The 6000-nt window shown below is 42.8% G+C and overlaps 1 pseudogene; it reads right to left on the bottom strand.

Moving 5' to 3' along the window:
* Positions 1-3031: 3031 nt before the first annotated feature.
* Positions 3032-3463, bottom strand: LOC116889276 (annotated as a pseudogene).
* Positions 3464-6000: the final 2537 nt, after the last annotated feature.

Raw genomic sequence — 6000 nt, forward strand, 5'->3', positions numbered from 1 at the left:
GAAATAAAGTTTCATAGATGTGAAAAACAAAGTTATAAAGACAACGTTTTAAGAAATACATCTGGCGGTCAGGATGCCTACAGCAAATTTGTGACCTTTCTGAGAGATGCATCTGACGTCAGGATGCCCAGTGATATGATACAGTTTTGGTGATCAAGATTCTGAATAAGCTAATTAAGCAATAACCACTGTTCTTGTAAAGACCCCCTACCCCTCCTTGTGGCAAATTCCAAGAACAAATGAAAGATGTCATCCTGACCCTGCCCGACCACCCAGTTCACCCCCCCCAAGGGATGTGCCAACTTAGCCCTTTCCCAGTGATTCTCCAAGGTCAGGTGTAGGGCTGTATGAGAAAAGTGACCAACTGAGCCAAGAACAGCCCCTTGAGCAGGCCAGCCAATACCTGACCAGATCCTTTGTCCTGTGCATCACCAATGAGAATGGATCAGCTAACCCTGCTGCTGAAGTCTGCCCTCTGTAACAAATAAAAGTTGTGTGCTTTTTGGGTTCGGGGTTGCCTCTCCCTGTGTGGATGAGCAACCACATGTACATGGATTAAAAAACCTTTTGCTATTGCAGCGGTCACTTTTTCAATCTGTGCTCTGTGGGTGGCACTCCTGATGTAGGGTCACTTTGGAGTCTGATAACAGTTAACTCAGGGAAAGGTTAGGACATACCCGAAAGCATGGGTGTGGGCTTCTGAGAAGAGGATGGTACCTCTGAAGTGTCTTGGGGTGATCATGTGATGATTACATGCCTATATATGATCTTCAGCTACATCTCAAAGGCTACTAAGAAACTTTCTTCCCAGATGGGTATGCTAGCACACTTTTAATCCCAGCACTCATGATACGGAGACAAACAGATCTCTGTGAATTCAAGGCTAGCCAGTCTACATAGTCAATTCCAGGATAGCTAGCATTACATCACAGACACTGTCTAGAAGAAGAGAAGAAAATAAAAGAAAAGAAGAGAGGAAGAAAGAAAGAAAGGAAGGAAGGAAGGAAGGAAGAAAGGAAGGAAGAAAGAAAGAAGAAAGAAAGAAAATCTTTTCCCATTTTTTTGGTGTGATTTAGAGTGTGTGTGTGTGTGTGTGTGTGTGTGTGTGTGTGTGTGTGTGTGTGTGTATCCCTTCACATCTTTTGCCCTCTGTTGTGTTTTAAATAAGAATGGCCACTAGGGTTGTGTATTTGAATACTTACTCCTCAATTGATGAACCTTTGAGGAATAATAAGGAGGTGTAACCTTGTTAGAGTTGGTGTGTCGGGAAGTGGGCTTTAAAGTTTCTCTCTTCTTGCCAACTGCAGATTTTTAAGGCCTAGGTAAACTATTAAGATCTAGAGGGAATGTTGAGGCCTAGGCAAAATGTTAAGTCTTTAGGTAATTGTCACCTGGTTGGCCTACCATTATAAGGAAACCTTCTCATATGTTTCTGCTGTTACTAGGAAATTTTCTAATGCCAAGTTGACTACCTGTTCTGTTATGATTTGTGCCCTCAGAAACTAGCCATGCTAGAGGTCAGTAGCACTGCCTTGTAACCTTACCACAATAAACTTGGACCAGAACCAACCATCCACCAGCACTTCCTGCACCTGTGTATAAGCTTTTATGGTATTTGCTTTTATAAGCTACCAATGGGATGGACCCCAGCATAAGAGATATAAGAAATGATTTAAAATCAGACTTCCATTTTGAGTAGTGGTCAAGTAAAGTTTAAGTTCCCAAGACCTACCTGGGAACTGACATCCTACATGGCAGAAAGAGGCATGTACATGGGTAGTTGACATTCTGGTTGGCAAGTTAAGGCATGAATATTAGACAAGGCAAATCCCTTGCCACAGTTGAATTTTCTAACCAAGGGCAACAGGATAAATGTACAACATACATTCCTGAGGAAATCTCCTATCCCTAAATCCTGATTGACGGAATGACGTCACACAGATGATTATAGATCTCAGGCTTTAAAAAGCCTTGTAGGACCTTAAATCAGGGTCATGGTTCAGCTCCTGAGCCTGATTAGTCTTAGGGTGTGGTGTTCAAGACACCATTCCTATTTGACTGAGATCGGTGTCTGAATGGTTTGTGTGGCAGTTCCCAGACCCCAGCAGGATCAGGATATAAAGCTCTCAGCTATTGCTTATTGCCATGCCTGTCTGCTTCCAACTATGATGATCTCAGACTAGCCCTCTGTATTAGTCATGGATCTTTAGAGTAGCAGAATATATATATATATGTATGTATGTATGTATGTATGTATGTATATGTATGTATGTATGTATGTATGTATGTATATGCATGCAGTCCAAATAATGAAACATTGGCTGTGAATCCAGAAATTGCTCAAACTACAAGGCTGGATAATCTTCGGTAGAAGCTGGAATCTTTTTTTTTTTTTTTAAGATTTATTTATTATGTATGAGCACACTGTGGCTGTCTTCAGACACACCAGAAGAGGGCATCAGATCTCACCACAGATGGTTGTGAACCACCATGTGGTTGCTGAAATTTGAACTCAGGACCTCTGGAAGAGCAGTCAGTGCTCTGAACTGCTGAGCCGTCTCTCCAGCCCGATACTGGAATCTTGAAGCAAGCTATAATGCCTGTGAAGGAAGGAATGTACTTGCTAACAAAGACGAGGGCCAGCACACAAATAGCAAATGCTTCTTTCTTCCATCTTTTTATATAGACTTCCAGAAGATGGTGTGGCTCAGAATACACATGTATCCTCCTGATTCAAGATCCGGATCGAAGGCATGTATCTTTCTACCTCAAAGGTTGGGACTAGAAGTGGAGTCACCCACTTCAAACCAAGCAAAATATTTCTTGCAAATGTGCCCTTTGTTTCTAGATTGTAGTTCATTCCAGATATAGCCAAGTTGACAACCAAGAATAGCCTTCACACTCTAAAACTGTAAGTAAGACCCCAGTTAAATACCTTCTGTTCTTTTTCTTTTTTTTTGGACTGGATTAACACACTTTAATGAGAACGGTTTCCTCAGGAAGTGCATTGGTGAGCTGAAGCCATGCTGCGTCAGGACTTTGCTTCCTGCTCCACAGGCTTCAGATGCTACTGACAAACTCCCCAGGGCTGGATATGGTCTCTTCTGTGGGAAGTCCCTGTGGCAGCTTCAGGGGCTGGATGTTTACCAAGTGTTTAACCAGGTTCAGCTTTGCATTCACAGATGGGATGTTCTTGTGAATTTGAGGGCTGTATGTCTTCTGCAGTCCAAGAATCTTGATTGTATCTTTTTCTCAGTATGGACACCTCTTTGTACTTCTTATTCTTGTAACAATGGGCAATTTACAAGGGTTCTGGTGGTCATGATCTTTAGGTCTAGGCTGAAACAATTTATCTGGAATTCTTGATCTGGTAAATTTGTGACGAATCCACTCTGTCACCTTTCTTCACAGTCTGTATTCTGCTTGGAGATCTCTGAAATACCAAGCATAGAATCCCAGCCATAGGTGTGGTAATTCTCTTCAGAGGCAGCCACTGCTGTGTTCACCCTGAATGTCCCCATCGCTGAAAGGAGCAGAATGGAAGCCAAATGCCTTCTTTTCTAAGAGTTTCCTTGATCATGTGCCTTTTCACAGCAATAGAACAGTAAGGAAGACACTCTTCTTTTTTCAACTCTTCCCTTCTAATTCATTCCAGTTTTACTTCCACTTTCAAGTCTCACGCATCACACCCCACATGCACACATCTACACACACAATGCATAAGTACACATAAACACAAAACATGCACATATGTACAATATGTACACCTCTCCTCCCCCACAGTTGAGCATTCTTTCCTGCCAATCCCTTGACACACTCAAGGTGGTGTGATGACAGTGTGGTGAGTCTCTCAACTTCAGATTGTCAGGCGCTCTCTTCGGTGGGGTTTACAGCCCGGGTATTGCACATTTTCGTGAGCCTGTTGCATTGGAGAGTTCTTGGGCATGGTTTCCTCAGTATGATGTTGTTGTTGTTGTTGTTTTGGTGGGGATGGGGTGGAGTGGTAGAGAAAGAAAGGGTGTGTGCAAAGAGAGAGGAGGAGGAGAGAAGGAAGGGGTGAGCCCTCAGTATGGTTTCAATATGCCCCTGTGTCCATATGGTCCCAATTTACTTTGAACACTTTGTAGGCTTGTACCCTCTTTACCTTTACAAATAACGTATTTCTCCGTATGAGCCTTGTGGGTAGTACCAGCGCAAATGTGGTCCTCCCGCTCCCTGTTTGCACTCAAAATGGAGTCACAATGGAATCTCTCAGGACATTCAACATTCTGAAAAAAAAAAACAAAAAACACTGTCTCACACAGTGTGGAAAAGTAGAGTAGTGTTAATTCGATTTTATAGGTACCAGTTTCTTTATCCTGGCTAGCTTCCAGATAAATGAGACAGAGACTATGGGATTTATTTGACAAGCTTTGCAGCACAATGTCTGAGCAGTTATTAATCTATTCTAATCCTCTAAACTAATCTGCCTACCTCACAGTCAAAATCTCTGAGATTCTTGGATTTTAGCATTGATCTGGCGTTTCCTGCTCCATGTGTTTCCCCTGGGACCCTCCCACCATGGTGAATCTTCTTCTGTTCTCTCTCCTCCCCTCTCCAGAATCAGAAGTCCAGCCCCTGCTTAGCCATTGGCTGATCAGCTTTTATTGACAAATAAGAATAAATAGGGAACAAATGTTCACACAAACTTGAGACAGGAGATTCTTAGAATAAGCACTACAAACCATGTCCGTGATACGGGGGCAGAGAAAGCAGCATGTGAATGATACAGGGATAATCCTTACAGAATACACAAAAACATTATGCCTATGGAGTACAGAATAGCCTGATGTCATCACGATTACACCTCTGGGAAAGTTCCCAAGTACAGCCTGTTCAGCTCATGGATTTGTCATAGTGATGCAAAGCTAACTCATATACTTTGTAGGTGCTTATGAGGATTAGAGATGTATATATAAGGAGTGCTGACCCTGGTCTCTCTCTTACACACACACACACACACACACACACCCCAACATTGATAAATGTTAGCTTTCAAGAGAAATATGTACCTGGACACTGAAGTTAATCCCCAGTTCTTAGATTCTTGATCAAATCAACTCAGAGGACACAGAGGGGACAATGAAGAATACAGAGTTTATTACAGAACAATATCAAATGAGAATTAGCAATGGTTTGCTCACTCAAAATGGCAGCTCTCATCTCAAAGTATCACAGTTCTTCTTGACCTAACACAAACCAGGAATTACCTGAGGAATTACCTTCATCAATATGCCTATGTGTACACCTGCAAGGCACTGTTGCTGACTGATGTGGGACAGCTCACTGTGTGAGGCACCAGTTGGACAGGTGGCCCAGGGAGGAGCTGAGGAAGCCACAGGAAGCAAGCCAGTGAGAAGTGTTCCTAGATGATCTCTGCTTCAGTTCTTGGTAATCATTCGGTTCCTGCCTTGACTTCCTGACTTGGCTTTCTGCAAGATGGATTGCAACCTGTAAGCCAAATAAACCCCTTCCTCTACATGTTGCTTGTGGTTATGGTGTTTACTACAGCAACAGAAAACAAAATACGACACCAAGGAAATATTAGTGGCCAATGTGGTTCCACTTCAGCTTCATCTGTTGGGATGGTGTTCAGGAGTCACTGAGTGGGTGAGTCAGTATCCTAGGCCTATAGAGAGTGCTGGGGGTGGATGTATGTGTTGGGGAAGATCTTCTCTGAGGATTTCAGTGTTACAGCTCTCTTAAATGATATTCAGTGAAACAGCTTGTGTACAAATACTTTATTCCAGGTAAACAAGGGCCATGTGAACCTTGGAGAGTGGGAAGGACGTATACATTCATGGTGGACGTAAATCATTGGCTGGAGCTTAAAGGATTAGGAATGCCTCAACTGCATGGAGAGGTTCTTATCTGGAGAGAGGAAGTTGAACCTTTACTATTGTCCAGGAGTATGTGACATTCCTCAGGTAGAAAATGGGGTTGGGCTCCCCAGATCAGGTA

Source organism: Rattus rattus, chromosome 1 (assembly GCF_011064425.1).
Source record: "Rattus rattus isolate New Zealand chromosome 1, Rrattus_CSIRO_v1, whole genome shotgun sequence".
Lineage (NCBI taxonomy): Eukaryota > Metazoa > Chordata > Mammalia > Rodentia > Muridae > Rattus > Rattus rattus.